At 45.9% G+C, this 19294-nt stretch overlaps 1 protein-coding gene across 6 annotated transcripts in view; it reads right to left on the reverse strand.

The window, feature by feature from the left end:
- Positions 1 to 19294, reverse strand: part of mbnl2 (muscleblind-like splicing regulator 2) — a 120016-nt gene that overhangs the window by 97171 nt on the left and 3551 nt on the right. The window contains exon 2 of one of the 6 annotated variants that reach the window (XM_072476105.1): positions 18545 to 18596. The exons of the other annotated variants lie outside the window; for them this stretch is intronic. The gene's annotated coding sequence lies outside the window, so the exon portion shown is untranslated. The remainder of the gene's footprint in view (positions 1 to 18544; positions 18597 to 19294) is intronic. 6 annotated transcript variants of the gene reach the window in all.

Consider the following 19294-nt stretch of genomic DNA (forward strand, 5'->3'; position numbering starts at 1 on the left):
TTCAAATCCTCTTTATCTCCTTTGATAAGCATAACAATTCATTATTAAGGGAAAGAGAAATGAAATAGGTTGACCTGCAATCGTATCAGTGCAAACATGCTCCCTCAAAGTCTACCACCTAAAGTCTGCTCTGATGAGTTCAGTTATTTTGTGACTGAGGTTTCCTGTGTGGCACTTCAGTTGTGAATCCAACACAGTAACTATCAACGTTAGTATTTGCTCGAGATGGAAAAGAGTGCACACAATGCCACCATTTTAATTTGGTACATTTCTGGCATGCATCACGCATTTGTACCTTAAGTACAACTGAACTGCATGTTCGCAAAAACAAAAGTTTCAACATGAAATGCTTTTTGACATTGTCCAAAGTACCTTTAAATCAATTTTCTACAAGTTACACTCCTCAAGACCTTGCCCATGATGACTATTCCTAAAGATCCTACATAGTATTCCCAGCTTCACTCAAACCTGCGATGCACGCATTTCTGATAGGAATACCAATGTTCAAATATGAACACTTACCGGTTACATCACTGGAGGTGCTGTAACGGAACCTCAAACATATATCTCTACTGGCCTGTAACAGCTCCCTGTCACATCACCAGATGGTGCTGCATAGCTTGATCATCCTCTGGTGCCACTTATATTTGACGACACTAATTTCTGGAGCTGCTAAGTAGTACATTTCATATCATGTAAAACTTCTATTACTGAAAACAAGTTCAAAAGGAGATCCAAGAAAGGTATTTAAACCTCCATTTTGAAGTAACATGAATTTAAAAAGAAACTATTTGCACTAGTGACTAATGAGCAGGAATTTAAGATCACCAAAGGAATAAGGAATGAGGTTAGGAAATGTTTTGATGCAGAGAATTAATGTACATGTGATCATCAGGAAAAGTAGAAACAGAATCCATAATTTTTTTTATTTTTTAAATGCCGTTGGGGGGCAGCACGGTGGCGCAGTGGGTTAGCCCTGCTGCCTCACGGCGCCGAGGTCCCAGGTTCGATCCCGGCTCTGGGTCACTGTCTGTGTGGATTTTGCACATTCTCCCTGTGTTTGCGTGGGTTTTGCCCCCCACAACCCAAAGATGTGCAGGGTAGGTGGATTGGCCACGCTAAATTGCCCCTTAATTGGAAAAAATGAATTGGGTACTCTAAATTTATTTTTTTAAATGTCGTTGGGGAAAAGAGTGATTTCCATCCTACACCCTCTCAGCTGGAATTAAAAGATCCCATGGGAGGGGCAGCGCGGTGGCACAATGGTTAGCACTGCAGCCTCAGTGACGAGGACCTACATTCGATCCCAGCTCTGGGTCACTGTCCGTATGGAGTTTACACATTCTCCCGGTGCCTGCATGGGTCTCACCCAAAGATGTGCAGGGTAAGTGGAATGGTCACGCTAAATTGACCTTTAATTAGAAAAACGTTTTTAAAAATCCCATGGCCGCTACTTTGAAGAGTGGGGAAACTCTCCTTCACATGAGATTTCCTTTCCACACCTATCACCGGAAAATAGCCTGTGCCCTCCCATCCATTACCTGACATCTCAAGGTTATAGAGAAAAACAAAGATAAAAAGAGGAAAGATCAAAATGATCAAGGAAGGGGAAGAAAGAAAAGGAGGACCAAAGAAGAGTGAAAAAAAGAGCAAGAAAGAACACAAGAAATAGGAGGGATAGACCATTTGGCCTTTTGATCCTGCTCGTCCACTCAATTCGATCATGGTTGATCTTGGGTTTCAACTCCACTTTCCTGCCCACTCCCCTTATCCCTCGATTCGGAGATAACAAAAATCGGTCTTATCGTAGCCTTAAGTATGCACAAACTTCTGAGGTAGAGAATTCCTAAGATTCACAATCCTTTGAATGAAGTAATTTCTCCTCATCTCAGCTCTGGATGATCAACCCTTTACCCAGAGACTGTGTCCCACTGTTTTAGATTCCCCGACCAATGGAAACAATCTCTCTTATCAAACCCCTTCAGAATCTTGTATGTTGCAATGAGATTGCCTCTCAATTTTCTAAACTCCAAAGAGTATAGGCCCAATTTACTCAGCCTCTCAGAACACAGAATGAAAGGCTAAGAAAACGTAGTTCACAGACTCAGCATCTACTCGTTTGCTGTGGGCAATGCCAGATTATCCACTACCAACTGAACAACTTCATAAATCTTTGGTTCCCTCTTAACAATCCAATGCAGTACAATGATATTTCAAGATTGTTACTCACCAGTTTTTGCTGCTTCAATTTAGATAGCCCAGTAACATTTTTATACAGTACTTTTAGCATAATGAAACATTCCCAGGCACTTCACAGGAGTAGTGTCAGAGAGAGAGAGAGAGAGAGAGAGAGACTGACTGTTCATTAGTTTCTCAAAGTCAATGCATGTAGGAGCATCTGCAATTTACCTTCTCCTAGTAGCATAATTGTCAGTCAGCAATCAGCCTGTAATTTACTTCTTTAAAAATTTTTTTTTTTTTAAAGAGTACCCAATTATTTTTCCCCCCCCAATTAAAAGTCAATTTAGCATGGCCAATTCACCTAACCTGCACATCTTTGGGTTGTGGGGGTGAAACCCACACAGGCACGGGGAGAATGTGCAAACTCCACACGGACAATGTCCCAGGGCCGGGATTCGAACCCGGGTCCTGAGCGCTGTAGTCCCAGTGCTAACCACTGTGCCACATGCCGCACCCCTGTAATTTACTTCTAACTAGCTAAAGTTCTAAATACAGTCAGAGAAACAATGTTTCTTTAAAGTTTCACCAAAATATACAAAATCAGAGGGAAAAATCAGTAAACATTTCAAGCCACTTAACTGATGAGTGCCAACGGTCTTGCACTGTATAACTCAGTTATACACAACAACTTGGCATCTTTAATGTAATAAAACATCCCATGGTGCTGCAAAGGAGAGATATTAAATAATATGACAGCTAGCCACACAAGGTAATATTAGGCCAGATGGTCAAAAGGTCTGTCAAAGAGATAGTTTTTAACGAGCACCTTGGAGGAGGAGAAGGAAGCAGAGAGCTTTAGGGAGGCAGTTCCAGATCTTCAGGCCTCGGCAGCTGAAAGCACAGCCACCTATCATGGTACAATTAAAATTGGCAATGCGCAAGAGGTCAGATCTATTATCTTGAAAGGTTCTGGGATCCGGGGATGTTAAGAGGTCGGGAGGGCGAGGCTACAGGGGTGTGTGAAATCAACGACGAGAATTTTAAAATCAAAGCGCTGCTGAACTGGGAGTCAGCGTGGGTCAGTAATAAAAGGGGCAATGGGTGACTGGGACGTGGTCTGAGGAAGGACAAAGAGTTTTGGATGACCTCAAATTTACAAATAGAAGCATGTAGGAGATGGCCAGGAGAGCACTTGAATAGTCTGGTGGCTCGAGACAGATATGCTGGAAGCTTTAAGTGTAAGCCGAAGGGGTTTATCGTAGAAGACAAAAAGCTAGTGTGATACTGGCACAGAGCAACTATATATAGGTGTTAACTCCCCAGCTCCGGCTTTCACTCTGCCTGGGTCCCAGCTGACGCGCTACTGGCCGGGGTTCAGCACTCCCATGCGGCTGGTGACGGACCAGTCATTCGAGCTGCTAATCCTGTCCCCTAAAAGGGACCAGGCTACCAAAAATAGTCAAATGAATATTTAACAAGAGAAGGAAGTCGGTGGAACAGTCAAAGCTTGGATTCAAACGCAGACAGGAGGTAAAGAAAACCCTCAGTGGGAGAGCTTTGGGAACTATTACATCCCAAGTCACTTGTTCCTTTCCGAGCAGGTTACACTTTCCATATGACATTGGGAGGTGGTGGGGGTGGAATCTAATACCATAATAAATTGCCAGGCTATTCAGCATTCTATCCCAGTATTTGATCACACTTTCCAACTAGGTCAGTGCACAATAATGGTGCACTGCAAGTACAGCAAAACCTTTACTATTTTATTAAGAAAACAGCGTGTTAAGTGGCTGGCAATGAGGGGTACTCCAAACTTCAGTCAGGTAGGTATAATCATTCAAACAGTTAATTAAATATTCAATGGGGCTGCAATACACATGGGTTTGACATTCTTTAGATAAAACTCAGTTTAATTCAGTGTAGCAGGAAACTTACTGGTGCCAAAAGGTGCTGTAAAACGGCCAGTTTCAAAATGAAATACTGCATGCAAGTTCAGAATGGTGATAGGCAAAAATATCGTGTAATGTCAATAAGAGTATAGGAAAGAGAAATTATGGGAGGATAAAAGATGTAGTTACTTTCTGTCACGCTGGCAGTTGTGTAAAAAGATAATGGGGTTGTTGTCTAAGCATGGTCATCAATCTCTATCAATTAGTCTGCAATAGACCCAGACAGGAGACAAGGAAAACTCTCAGTGGGAGAGCTTTGGGAACTACTACACCCCAAGTCACTTGTTCCTTTCCGTGCATGTTACACATTCCATATGCCATGCCTCAAATTACTCATATACTCTATTCAAAGTATTATATTCTTAAAAAAAAGACCAATGTCCAATTGAATGGATCAACCCTCTCTGCTCCCCGAGGAGCCCAAACCAAAGAGGAGCCCGTCGATCACAGCAACAGCATTCTCATAGATGTGTTTTAAATTTACCCTCACTCTCCCCCCAACTACAAGCCCAGGTCAAACATTAAAAAATGATGGGCTAATGCTTTAATTTACAGCTTCTAATTTAAATAAGAGTTAACAAGTGCAACTTGACATGACTGACTTCAGTCAGAAAATGCAGCTGAAAGTCATTGTTCTTCAATATCAATACGTCGGGACTTCCGGGTGCGGCAATGACCAGCTGAGTCGCACGTTTCGGCAGCTCCCGTTGGAACGGACTTTTGGGCTCTTAATAGGAGCCCCAACGGCAATTTAAACGGCAAAAACACTGTGCGGTAAACCAGAAGGGAATCCCCCCCCGGACACGCATGGAAAAGGGAGAGGATAGCGGCCGGATTGCGGAGGATCCTCTGGAGCAGCGGCAAGGAAGGGAAGCTCAAAGCAAGATGGCGTCGGAAGGTGGCCGTTTGCTATGGGGCCCGGAGCAGCAGGAGTTCCTGCGGCGCTGTGTGGAAGAGCTGAAGAAGGAGTTGAAGAAGGAGCTGTTGGCCCCGATATTGCAGGCGATTGAATGACTAAAAGAGGAGCAGAGGACCCAAGAGCTGGAGCTTCGGGTCATGAAGGCAAAGACTGCTGAAAACGAAGATGAAATACAGGGCCTGGTGGTGAAGGCAGAAACGCACGAGGCACAGCATAAAAGGTGTGTGGAGAGGTTGGAAGCGCTGGAGAATAACTCAAGGAGGAAGAATTTAAGAGTCCTGGGTCTTCCCGAAGGCGCAGAAGGGGCGGACGTCAGGACATGTGAGCACGATGCTTCACTCGCTAATGGGATCAGAGGCCCCGACGGGCCCTTTGGAGGTGGAGGGAGCTTATCGAGTTTTGGCGCGAAGACCAAAGGCTGGAGAAATACCTCGAGCCAGAGTGGTGAGGTTTCTCCGCTACAATAACAGAGAGACGGTTCTCAGATGGGCGAAGAAAACTCGGAGCTGTAGGTGGGAGAACGCAGTGATCCGCGTATACCAAGATTGGAGTGCGGAGGTGGCGAGAAGGAGGGCAAGTTTCAATCGGGCTAAGGCGGTGCTTCACAAAAAGAAGGTCCAGTTTGGAATGTTGCAACCGGCGAGATTGTGGGTCACACACCAAGGGAAGCACCACTACTTTGAGACGGCAGAAGAGGCGAGGACATTCATTGTGGACGAGAAGCTGGAATAGTCTGGCGAGTGAAAGAGCTTTTGGGACAAAGTGGTGGGGTGATTATAGGGGGGGGTGGATGATTTTTCAATTTGTTAATCTTGTGATCCTGTAACTTTTCTCTCTTCCCCATGTTGGGGGGGGGGGGGGGGGGGGGGGGGGAGCATGAGGAACTGTGGGCGCCAGCCATTAGGGGCGGGGCCGAGTGGGAAACGCGGGCTTTGTTCCCGCGCTGTGGTAATTATGGCGGGAACAGGGACGCAGGAAGGAGGGGGCCTCGCACAGTGGGAGCCGAGGATAAGGGGGGAAGCCGAGGTCAGCCAGAGTTTGCTGACTTCTGGGAGCAACATGGGGGGTGCAACTACGCTAGAGGGGGATCTAGCGGAGGGGGGGGGGGGGTTAATTGGGTTGCTGCTGCTAAGGAGAAGGGGGAGCTGTTATGGGATGGGGTGGTTGAGGCGGGAGGGCACCGTCGGGGGGATATACGGGTACGTGGGAACCGGGTGAGGAGCTGGGTTAAAAAAGGGGATGGCTAATCGACAAGGGGGGGCGGGGTAAAGAACCCCCCAACCCGGCTGATCACGTGGAACGTGAGAGGGCTGAACGGGCCAATTAAAAGGGCACGGGTACTCGCACACCTAAAAAAATTAAAGGCAGATGTGGTTATGTTGCAGGAGACGCATCTGAAACTGATAGACCAGGTCAGACTACGTAAAGGATGGGTGGGACAGGTGTTTCATTCGGGTTTAGATGCGAAGAATAGGGGGGTGGCTATCTTAGTGGGGAAACGGGTACTGTTTGAGGCAAAGACCATAGTGGCAGATAGTGGGGGTAGATATGTGATGGTGAGTGGCAGATTGCAAGGGGAGGCGGTGGTTCTGGTGAACGTATACGCCCCGAACTGGGATGATGCAAATTTTATGAGGCGTATGTTGGGACGTATCCCGGACCTGGAGGCGGGAAAGTTGGTAATGGGGGAGACTTCAATACGGTGCTTGATCCATGGCTGGACCGGTCGAGGTCCAGGACCGGGAGGAGGCCGGCAGCGGCCAGGGTGCTCAAGGACTTCATGGAGCAGATGGGAGGGGTAGACCCCTGGAGATTTAGTAGGCCTAGGAGTAAGGAGTTTTCATTTTTCTCCCATGTTCACAAAGTATACTCACGGATAGACTTTTTTGTCTTGGGAAGGGCACTGATTCCGAAGGTGACAGGGACGGAATATACGGCCATAGCCATTTCGGACCACGCTCCACATTGGGTAGACCTGGAGGTAGGAGAGGAAAAAGAACAGCACCCACTCTGAAGAATGGATATGGGCTCATTGGTGGATGAGGGGGTATGTTTAAGGGTGAGGGGGTGTATTGAAAGGTACTTGGAGCTTAATGACAATGGGGAGGTTCAGGTGGGAGTGGTCTGGGAGGCGTTGAAGGCGGTGGTCAGAGGGGAACTGATATCCATAAGGGCACATAAAGGGAAGCAAGAGGGTAAAGAAAGGGAGCAATTGCTGAAAGAACTTTTGAGGGTGGACAGGCAATATGCAGAGGCACCGGAGGAGGGACTGTACAGGGAAAGACAAAGGTTACATGTGGAGTTTGACCTGCTGACCACGGGTAAGGCAGAGGCACAGTGGAGGAGGGCACAGGGTGTACAGTATGAGTATGGAGAAAAGGCGAGTCGGCTACTGGCCCACCAATTGAGGAAGAGGGGAGCAGCGAGGGAGATAGGTGGGGTGAGAGATGAGGAGGGAGAGATGGAACGGGTAGGGGAGAGAGTGAACGGGGTGTTCAAGGCATTCTATGAGGTGTTATATAAGGCTCAGCCCCCGGAAGGGAAGGAGGGAATGAGGTGTTTCCTGGATCAGCTGGAATTCCCTCAGGTGGAGGAGCAGGGGAGGGCGGGACTGGGAGCACAGGTTGAGATGGAGGAGGTGGTAAAAGGGATTGGGAGCATGCAAGCGGGGAAGGCCCCGGGACCAGACGGATTCCCGGTGGAATTTTATAGGAAATATATGGACCTACTGGCCCCGCTTTTGACGAGAACCTTTAATGAGGCCAGGGAAAGGGGGCAGTTGCCCCCGACTATGTCGGAGGCGACGATATCGCTCCTTTTGAAGAAGGATAAAGACCCACTGCAGTGTGGGTCCTACAGGCCCATTTCCCTTTTAAATGTAGATGCTAAGCTCCTGGCCAAGGTGATGGCGACGAGGATAGAGGACTGTGTCCCGGGGGTGGTCCGCGAGGATCAAACTGGGTTTGTTAAGGGGAGACAGCTGAACACGAACATACGGAGGTTGCTAGGGGTAATGATGATGCCCCCACCAGAGGGGGAGGCGGAGATAGTGGTGGCGATGGACGCCGAGAAAGCATTCGACAGAGTGGAGTGGGATTATCTGTGGGAGGTGCTGAGGAGATTTGGTTTTGGAGAAGGGTTTATTGGATGGGTACAGCTGCTGTACAGGGCCCCGGTGGCGAGTGTGATCACGAACAGGCAGAGGTCTGACTACTTCCGTCTTCATAGAGGGACGAGGCAGGGGTGTCCCCTGTCTCCGTTACTGTTTGCATTGGCGATTGAGCCCCTGGCCATAGCACTGAGGGGCTCCAGGAAGTGGAGGGGAGTACTCGGGGGAGGAGAAGAACACCGGGTATCTTTGTATGCAGATGATTTATTGCTGTATGTTGCGGACCCAGTGGAGGGGATGCCTGAGATAATGCAGACACTCGGAGTTTGGGGAATTTTCGGGGTACAAATTGAATATGGGGAAGAGTGAGTTGTTTGTGGTGCATCCGGGGGTGCAGAGCAGGGGAATAGATGATTTACCGCTGAGGAAGGTAATAAGAGATTTCAGGTACTTAGGGATTCAGATAGCCAGGAGTTGGGGAACCTTACATAGGCTTAATTTAACACGATTGGTGGAACAGATGGAGGAGGATTTTAAGAGATGGGACATGGGCCCCTGTCACTGGTGGGTAGGGTGCAGGCGGTCAAAATGGTAGTCCTCCCGAGATTCCTTTTTGTGTTTCAGTGCCTTCCGGTGATGGTCACGAAGGCTTTTTTCAAGAAAATTGAGAAAAGTGTCATGAGTTTTGTGTGGGCCGGGAAGACCCCGAGAGTGAGGAGGGGGTTCTTGCAGCGTAGCAGGGATATGGGGGGGGGGGGGGGCTGGCACTACCGAGCCTAAGTGAATACTACTGGGCTGCCAATATCTCAATGGTGTGTAAGTGGATGGGAGAAGGGGAGGGAGCGGCGTGGAAGAGATTGGAGATGGCATCCTGCAAAGGAACCAGCCTACAAGCACTGGTGACGGCGCCGTTGCCGTTCTCCCCGAAGAAATACACCACAAGTCCAGTGGTGGTGGCAACGCTAAAAATTTGGGGGCAGTGGAGACGACATAGGGGAAGGACGGGAGCCTCGGTGCGGTCCCCGATAAGAAATAATCATAGGTTTGTCCCGGGGAGAATAGATGGGGGATTTGGAGCATGGCAGAGAGCTGGGGTTGTGCAACTGAGAGATCTGCTCGTAGACGGGACGTTTGCGAGTCTGGGAGCGCTGACGGAAAAATATGGGTTGCCCCAAGGGAATGCATTTCGGTACATGCAACTGAGGGCATTTGCGAGGCAACAGGTGAGGGAATTCCTGCAGCCCCCGACGCAGGAGGTTCAAGATAGTGATCTCAGGGACATGGGTGGGGGATGGTAGGGTGTCGGATATATACAGAGAAATGAGGGACGAGGGGGAGATCATGGTGGATGAGCTGAAGGGGAAATGGGAAGAAGAGCTGGGGGAAGAGATTGAGGAGGGGCTGTGGGCTGATGCCCTACGTAGGGTAAACTCGTCGTCCTCGTGCGCCAGGCTAAGCCTGATACAATTCAAGGTTTTGCACAGGGCGCATATGACCGGAGCTAGGCTCAGTAAATTTTTTGGGGTAGAGGATAGGTGTGGGAGATGCTCGAGAAGCCCAGCAAACCACACCCACATGTTTTGGTCATGCCCAGCATTGCAGGGGTTCTGTGGGGGTGGGGGTGGGAAAGGTGCTTTCGAAGGTGGTGGGGGTCCGGGTCGAGCCAGGCTGGGGGTTGGCTATATTTGGGGTTGCAGAAGAGCAGGGAGTGCAGGAGGCGAAAGAGGCTGATGTCTTGGCCTTTGCGTCCCTAGTAGCCCGGCGAAGGATATTGCTTATGTGGAAGGAAGCCAAACCCCCGGGCGTGGAGACCTGGATAAATGACATGGCAGGGTTTATAAAACTAGAACGGATAAAGTTCGCACTAAGGGGTTCGGCTGAAGGGTTCACCAGGCGGTGGCAACCGTTCATTGACTACCTCGCAGAACGATAAAGGAAATGGGAAGGCAACAGCAGCAACCCAGGGGGGAGGGGGAGGGGAGGTCCTCAGGGGTGTTTTTGTATAGATATTTGTACTTGGTTATGTATATTGGATTGCTTGATTTATCTCTGGAGGAGTTATTATTTTTGTTATGGCAGTTGCCATTTAGTTTATATATTATTTATTTATTAAAACGGTCACAGTTATATATATTGTTTTATTGTTGTAAAAAGGTAAACCTTTGTATTGTTTTGTTTGACCGAAAAATTTGAATAAAATATATTTTTTTAAAAATATATCAATACGTCTGACAATCTTAAACTAAACCCAGTTCAAAGGCAATTAGGGATGAGAAATAAATGCTGGCCCAGCCAGCGGTGCCCACATCCTGAACAAATAAAAAAAGTCTGATTAGAATGTATATTTCCAAGAACTGACGGTAATAATTAAGTGATAAATATTTCAAAGTTAAGGCATTTCAAAGTTCAGCATTAGGTAGGGACATTCTTCTAATCAATATGCTACACGAGAGAAGCTTACTGAAGTTGAGCAGATATCCACCATGACTATACAGTATCATATTTACATGCTATGATTTGTTATAGTGATCTACAAAAGTACATCAAACTGAATTTAAAAGCCAACTGTGGTACTTCAATTAATCATCGCTCCAAATTGTTACATCATTTGGTACAAGATCAGTCCCGAAAAGGTTGTGACTTAACTGTTACAACCCCCATAGAGACCAATAGCGTGAAAGAACCAAACATCCAAAATGACCCCAACAGAAAGAACCAATGGACAAGGTTTCACTTATTAAAACATCTACTGAAACAATCAAACCAAGGTCAACATCAATTAAACAGGAAACAACAAGCAGATTATACGGAGTAGAAACTAGAAATTACACTAAGTAGCCGACACAAAGATCTATCTTTACAGATTTCTCAGAGGCCACTTTGCATAAATAGCAGGCACCTCTACACCAATGTCCTTCAAAACAGTCTTCATCATGAAGAACTTCAGCTTCTCTTTGTCCAGCTGATTTAGCCGGATTCCCAGCTGACAAGTACCCAGAGTTCCACAAACACTAGTCTTCACCAAAACGGCACGAGTCTGCTGGACCTCCTGAACTTTATAGTGGATTTGATGACGTCACTCTCATGTTACCTTCAAAGTAACAGAAACAATTGCAGCAAACAGTGAATTTGCCGATTCCCAGTTCCTGGATTCAGCCTCCATCTTCTTCAACCTGCCTGCGCCAAGCTCAAGAGGGCTCAGTGTCTTTTATATGCTTTCAACAAGTTGCACTTTTCCCAGAAATATGACGTTTCAATTTCTATTTCCATTTTAATTTTCGTAGAAACTTGGAAGGTTGGATTTCCTTTCGGAGGTAGGGACGGTCCCCCAAAAGGTTTTGAAACTACAGATCCCATAGCAAAACCCATACTCATAATTGGCTAATTGTGAAACAGGCAGTCCCAAGTTGCTTGAACAAATACTTTAGTGAAAGGATTAATCCTATTCAGCGGCCTTGAAATCACTATTTACACATTTTATTCATACCCATCCCGGATAGTAAATTTAACACTGGAATTCTTCAGAACAAGCTAAACATCACAATTTTAGCGTTTGAATGGAAGTGTTGCTCTAGGATTGCCTGGAAGTGCACCTGGTTGTAGACCCAGAGTCCTACTATGGCTGTGCTACTCAGCTATATATGGTTGATTTGATCCAATTGTTGTTGGATACGGGAATGACAGGCTGTGAGTTTTAGACACTGCCTGCACAATTCTGGGAGGATATGTTCTGACAGCATAAGTCACCTCCCAGTATTTGAGTCAGCAAAAGAATAAACTTTAATGAGATTTATTAAATCAGCTTACTTGCATCCCACTCTCCTTTGCTGTAAACCATTCAAGACAGCAGTGGCCCTGCAATCTGTAACTAAACTGCCTTCTTTTCAGACTATGTCGCTGGATAAAAAGCCTACTTTCAAATTTGCACCATCTCCAGGTGAGGAAAAGGATCACTTTAAAAACGCACAATATTTGAGATACATAAAAGCTGTGCTTCTACCATATTGCATATTCTATAAATATTACAAGATTTTTTTTTAATTAAAAGGTTTTAGAAAGGGCGACCAGACAGAAACTGGGCAATGATAGGCCTATGAGCTATATTAGTAGGCAAGATATGAGAGAAGAATCTTTATAGACATTCCCTATATGACCCACTATATATCCCTCATCAGGGGCAGCCAACACAACCTCCGAAAAGGTGATCCATTGGTTTGAAACATTTTATCCGTTTCTGAAGATATCACCAAGTTAACCTGAAATTCAAAATAAGCTTTTGAAAAAAAAACCTCAGTGTGGGCTTCTCTACAAAGGTATAATCCTGTGGAATTAGAGGTAAACGGCAACAATGGTTTGAGAACTGGCTAAATGTCTAGACACAGGAGGCTGTAGTCAATGGATCTGGATCGTTGGAGACAGATTACCAATAGTGTCTTGCTAGGATTGGTGTTGGGATCTTTGAAGAACCATTCTCATAATTAGCTGGTGCTCTTAGGATATGATTCGCAAGTTTGCATGATTTAAGATTTGTGCAAGTGTTCCGATTGTACAGGATGCTCCACTACTGCAAAATGTATTGGAATAATGGTCGATATTTGACAAAAGATGGTTAGTTTAGAGCAGTATTATTCACGTGGGTAGATGGACTCATGAAGAAAGATAAATAACTATATACTTCTACCCCACAGATAACATTTAAAGCCAGTGGTGAAAGAAAGATCTGGATATCTCATAGAACATAACAGCGCAGTACAGGCCCTTCGGCCCTCGATGTTGCGCCAACCTGTGAAACCACTCTAAAGCCCATCTACACTATTCCCTTATCGTCCATATGTCTATCCAATGACCATTTGAATGCCCTTAGTATTGGCGAGTCCACTACTGTTGCAGGCAGGGCATTCCACGCCCTTACTATTCTCTGAGTAAAGAACATACCTCTGACATCTGTCCTATATCTATCTCCCCTCAATTTAAAGCTATGTCCCCTCGTGCTAGACATCACCATCCGAGGAAAAAGGCTCTCACTGTCCACCCTATCCAATCCTCTGATCATCTTGTATGCCTCAATTAAGTCACCTCTTAACCTTCTTCTCTCTAACGAAAACAGCCTCAAGTCCCTCAGCCTTTCCTCATAAGATCTTCGCCGCACCAGAGTTTTGTACAGCTGCAACATGACCTCATGGCTCCGAAACTCAATCCCTCTACCAATAAAAGCTAACACACCGTACGCCTGAACAACCCTCTCAACCTGGGTGGCAACTTTCATCATTCTTGAAAGTTCATGGCCAACGCTATGAAGCTATAGTTAAAGTGAATAGAGTTTTAAATTGGAGGACAATTCACTGTAAAACAAAGCCCACCATTTTGATTTTGACAAGACCCTGGTTAGACCCCAGCTAAAATGCTGCGTGCCGTTTCTGTCGCCTCACACAGTGGGGATATTGAGCCTCTGAAAAGGATGCAGAGGACGAGGCATCCCCCTTTTCTCTCAAATGTGTTCAGCGCCTCCTGAATGAATCCTCTCCAATTTGGTCAGTCACAGACCATTATTCCCCAGAGGACAGTGAAAATGTTTTAAGGATGTCCTCAAGACATCCTGAAGAGGTCAAACATACCCGCTGGCTCATGACCTGTGGCTGGCCGAAATGGAGAAGGCTCATTCGGGAAGGCATTGAACACATCCGGATTGAACACTCCTCCGGAGGTCCCCAGATGCCAGTCTTCAACCAATTCGATTCACTCCAAGTGATATCAAGGAACGGCTTAAGGTACTGGATACTGCAAAAACTATGGCCCTGACAATATTCCAGCAATAGCACTGAAGACTTGTGCTCCTGAACTTGCCGCACCCCTAGCCAAGTTGTTCCAGTTCAGCTGCAACACTGGCATCTACCCGGCAATGTAGAGAATTTCCCAGGTATGTCCTGTACACAAGAAATAGGACAAACCCAACTCGTCCAATTACTGCCCCTTCAGTCTACTTTCGATCATAAGTAAAGTGATGGAAGGAGTCACCAACAGTGCTATCAAGCAACACTTGCCCAGCAATAACCTGCTCTCAGACACTCAGTCTAAGCTCCACCAGGGTCACTCAGTTCCTTACCTCATTACAGCCTTGGTTCAAACATGGCAAAGAGCTAAATACCAGAGGTGAGGTGAGCGTGACTACCCTTAACATTAAGGCAGCATTAGACCAAGTGTGGCATCAACGAGCCCTAGCAAAATTGGAGTCAATGGGAATCAGGGGGAAAGCCCTCCGCTGGTTGGAGTCATCCCTGGCACAAAGGTCAATCCTCTCAAAGGTCTTGAACTGAGGAGTTCCTCAGTGCAATGTCCTGGGCCCATCCATGTTAATCTGCTTCATTAATGACCTTTCCATCATAAGGTCAGAAGTGGGGATGATTGCAGATGACTGCAAAATGTTCAGCACCATTCGCAACACCTCAGATACTGAAGCTGTCCATGTCCAATCGCAGCAAGATCTGGACAATATCCAAGTTTTGGCTGACAGGTGGCAAATAACACTAGCACTACACAAGTGCCAGGCAATGACTATCTTCAACAAGAGAATATCTAACCATCGCCCCATGACATTCAGTGGCATTACCATTGCTGAATCCCCCACAATCAGTATCCTGGGGGTTGACCAGAAACCAAATTGGACTAGCCGCATAAATGCTGTGACTATCAGAGTAAGTCAAAGGTTAGGAATTCTGCGGCGAGTAACTCACCTCCAGACTCCCCAAAGCCTGTCCGCCATCTACAAGGCACAAGTCAGGAGTGTAATGGAATGCTCTCCACTTGCCTGGGTGAGTGCAACTCCAACAACACTCAAGAATCTCAACATTGTCCAGGACAAAGCAGCCAGCTTGATTACCACCCTTTCCACAAATATCCAGTCTCTCCCACTACCGAACAGTGACAGCCATGTGTACCAACTAAAAGATGGGCTGCAGTAACTCACCAAGGTTCCTTAGGCAGCACCTTCCAAACCCACGACCCCTACCATCTAGAAGATTAAGAGCAGCAGTTCCTGGGTCCACCAGCACCTGGAGGGTTACCTCCAAGTCACTCACCCTCCTGTCTTGGAACTATATCACTGTTCCCCTTCACTGTCCTTGGGTCAAAATCCCTCCCGAACTGTACTGTGGGGGTACCTATACCTCAGGGACTGCTGCTCAAGAAGGCAGCAGACCACCACCTTCTCAAGGGCAACTAGGGATGGGCAATTAATGCTGGTCTAGCCAGCGGCATCAACATCCCATAAATGAATTTTAAAAACACTTAATTCAGCAACACACAGAGTTGAGGTCAAGGTGGAGAAAGCACACAAACTTTCAAACAACCCCTCGATCCAACCCTTTTAAGCACAGCCTGCCCCAACCATGGCAGAGTCTGCAGATTATGCACTGGACTTATCAGCCACCTCAGAACCTATTGACGAGGAGTGAACTCATCCCTGATCCCGAAGGACTGCTTAAGAGACGACATTTGGCTTCACAACTACACAGAACAGACTGGATGGACCATGGGGTGGCTCATCTGCCATGGCTTGATTGCCGTTATCATTCATTCATTTGGGGAAAAAAAACTTTCTGAAACAATACAAATACTGAACCTTTTATATTGCTAGTCCATGTTAAGTGGCAGCACGGTAGCATAGTGGTTAGCACTGTGGTTTCACAGCGCCAGAGTCCCAGGTTCAATTCCCTGCTGGGTCACTGTCTGTGCAGAGTCTGCACGTTCTCCCCGTGTCTGTGTGGGTTTCCTCCAGGTGCCCCGGTTTCCTCCCACAGTCCAAAGATATGCAGGTTAGGTGGATTGGCCACGCTAAATTGCCCTTAGTGTCCAAAAAGGAGGGGTTATTGGGTTAGGGGGATAGGGTGGAAGTGAGGGCTTAAGTGGGTCAGTGTAGACTCGATGGTCTGAATGGCCTCCTTCTGCACTGTATGTTCTGTGTGTGCACAATTCTGGTTAAATAAACAAATTCAGAACAGCTGCTGGATAGCTCACATCCCCACTGATAATTAACTGCAGAAATAGTTCATCTTAAAATTAAAACGTAGACAGGTAGATATTATATATACACAAAGAACCCTGCATTTTCTGATTGTTAGCTTATTGGATGATGGGTAAATTTAAGAGTTTTGTTTCTCCTGCAATGATCAGCAATGATGACTCCGATGAAGGAAAGAATCTAAATTGTACCTCAAAGTAATGCAGATCTGATTAAGTATTTTGGCAGTAAGTCATAGAATTTACAGTGCAGGAGGCGGCCATTCGGCCCATCGAGTCTGTACCGGCCCTTGTAAAGGGCACCCTACTTAAGCCCACATCTCCTTCTTATCCCCATAACCCAGAAACCCCAACCAACCTTTTTGGACACCAAGGGCAATTTAGCATGGCCAATCCACCTAACCTGGATAAAGGGGGTAGAGATACAGGTTGGGGCATAAATTAGTGAAGTAACAGTGCAACCATCGCTTTTCTGCTGACTTCCCATTCCATTCATAAAATTCTTCATTTTGCGAGGCTTGAAATGGAAGGAGTGAGTTTGGCAACGCTGGATTAAAATGGATTTAATCTTTGACCACATGATATAAAGACAACATGTCTTAATGTTGCTTTGCACCACAGAATCATTCTCTTCCAACTTGCATATTTTACTTAAATCTATGGAGTATAAATGGTGGTGTATAAGACAACTATTTTTCAGGCATCCTAAAAATCACATGTTTGCAATACTCAATGTACAAATCAACTCGCCTTTTCAGCCACGATATGATATGCTCACATTAGTAACCAGCCTCAATTTTTCACCTCACCAATGTATGTTTTACTTACCGGTACCTTATAACTGGGTGCAAGAGGCCATGTAGGTATTATGGACTGCGTTGCAAAGATGCTTGGGAGTTTTAGACATGGCCACTCTTCGCTTTGGATGGCCGTAACATTCAAAATGGCGGCTGCCCGGATGCACACTAGTGATTCATTTTCATAGTCGACCCTTGTTTTTGGGAGGGGTCTTTTGAGGCTTCAATGGTCGACCTCTACACTAATATCTATGGCAGAGATATTCACATTTCCGAAACAACTAACCAGTTTGTTTTCTGAAATGCAGTCACTACTGCTTTATAGGCAAATACAACAAATCATTTGCACACTGATATATCCCACAAACAACAAAGATGAATGGCCAATTAATCTGTTCTGATGGTGTGGGGTAAGAGATAAATGTTGGTCAGGTCACCAGGAAAACCTTGCTCTTTTTGTTTTTGAATAAAGCATTCTGGGATATTTTGTATCTGAACAGGGAAGTGACCAGGGTCTTGGCTTATTGAATAGAAAGCATTGCATGGGCCGTGGCATGTGTACACTCAGACTCCACAGCAATAAATTGTTTTTATCAGTCATTTTGAGAATTGCCCTCATCAACCCTTTGCTGTTCAAAGTCGTGCGGAAGAATTAGAGAAACATGCTGTGAAATCTTACTCTGCCTGTTGTGAGGTCCTCTATAAATTTGTTGAGATGACTGCAGATTGGTGATCTTTATAAAACTGATATAAACTGCACTAATAACAGACCAAGTAATAACATGCCCGACACTATTCTAAACAATGCCATAAAACCTCATTTTAAAGAGACTGCAGATATCCCATTTAAATAAGCTTCAAGAAGCTACTTCAATACCTGCGCAATTAAATTAAACTTGTCAACCAGATTTCATAGTGCAGAAGGAGGCCATTCGGCCATCGAGTTTGCACCGGCCCTTGGATAGAGCACCCTACTCAAGCCCACTCCTCCACCCTATCGGCGTATCCCAGTCTAACCTTTTGGACAGTAAGGGGCAATTTAGCATGCCCAATCTATCAAACCTGCACATCTTTGGATTGTGGAAGGAAACCGGAGCACCCAGAGGAAACCCACGCAGACACGGGGAGAAGCAGGGCTGGTTTAGCTCAGTGGGCTAGACAGCTAGTTTGTAATGCAGAACAAGGATAGCAGCGGGGGTTCAATTCCCATACCGGCTGAGAATTCTGAATTCTCCCTCTGTGTATCAGAACAGGTGCCAAAATGTGGCGACAAGGGGCTTTTCACAGTAACTTTATTTCAGTGTTGATGTAAGCCTACTTGTGACAATAAAAAGATTATTATTATTAACTTGCAAACTCCACGGGCAGTCACCCGAGGCTGGAATTGAACCTGTGAGGCAGCAGGGCTAACCACTCTGCCACCGTCCAAACACCATTGATTGGACCGTACAACTGCACATCGTTTCCCTTAATATTGGGAATCCACTGCAAGCTAATTTCCCTTCAACGTTTTCACATTCCAATTGGTAGAGTATTCACAAGATGGTTATTTTAGGATTCTTAATTATCCTACCTTCCAAGCAGCATTCAAACATTAAATCTCTTCTTACTATAGCTCTCGTATGCTGCAGGAATAAAATGTAGTTCGATTGAACAAAATGCAACTTCAAAAATTAAACAAATGTTTTAGAAATATTTGACTAATCAGTTGAGTTTTGCATTTTTCTTTTGAACTAGAATCTTGTAACTATAACAAGATTGAGATCAATAACACTATTGTGCAATTTGCCAAAGACGTAACTGAGCCCCACTAGAAAAGGGAAAACCATCTTAATTTTCTCCACACATCAATCAGAAATGAACACCCCATAAATATCCTTAGGCACCCAAGATATTATTTTATAGAATTTGGCAAAACATTTACATTTATGGAATTGTTCTCTGCTCTTTCACTGTCTGCCAATCGTAAAGCTGCATTCCCAAAATAACTAGTCAACGTCTCAAACTCGTCATCCACAGTCCTCCAATTAGGGGATGACGTCTACTCAGAGTCACTATTTTCTGACACGGGTTGTCTTGTGACTGAACAGGCCAATTCTCCACCCACAGGTCTTTGGGCACACAAGGAAGTTGTTCCGCAAGGTAGTGGGGATCAGATGTACAGAATTTGCTTCCTTTTTCCCTCTCTGCCACCACTCTGCCTCCTGATTAAGATGTTGCGACTCAGAAGATCAGAATTCTCCAGCTGCTGGGATTCTCTGCTGCCACTGGCAGCACACCCCCTCCCCGCGGGTTTCCCGGCGGCGTGGGTGGCTTCAGTGGG

The sequence above is a fragment of the Scyliorhinus torazame genome, chromosome 15 (assembly GCF_047496885.1).
Source record: "Scyliorhinus torazame isolate Kashiwa2021f chromosome 15, sScyTor2.1, whole genome shotgun sequence".
NCBI lineage: Eukaryota > Metazoa > Chordata > Chondrichthyes > Carcharhiniformes > Scyliorhinidae > Scyliorhinus > Scyliorhinus torazame.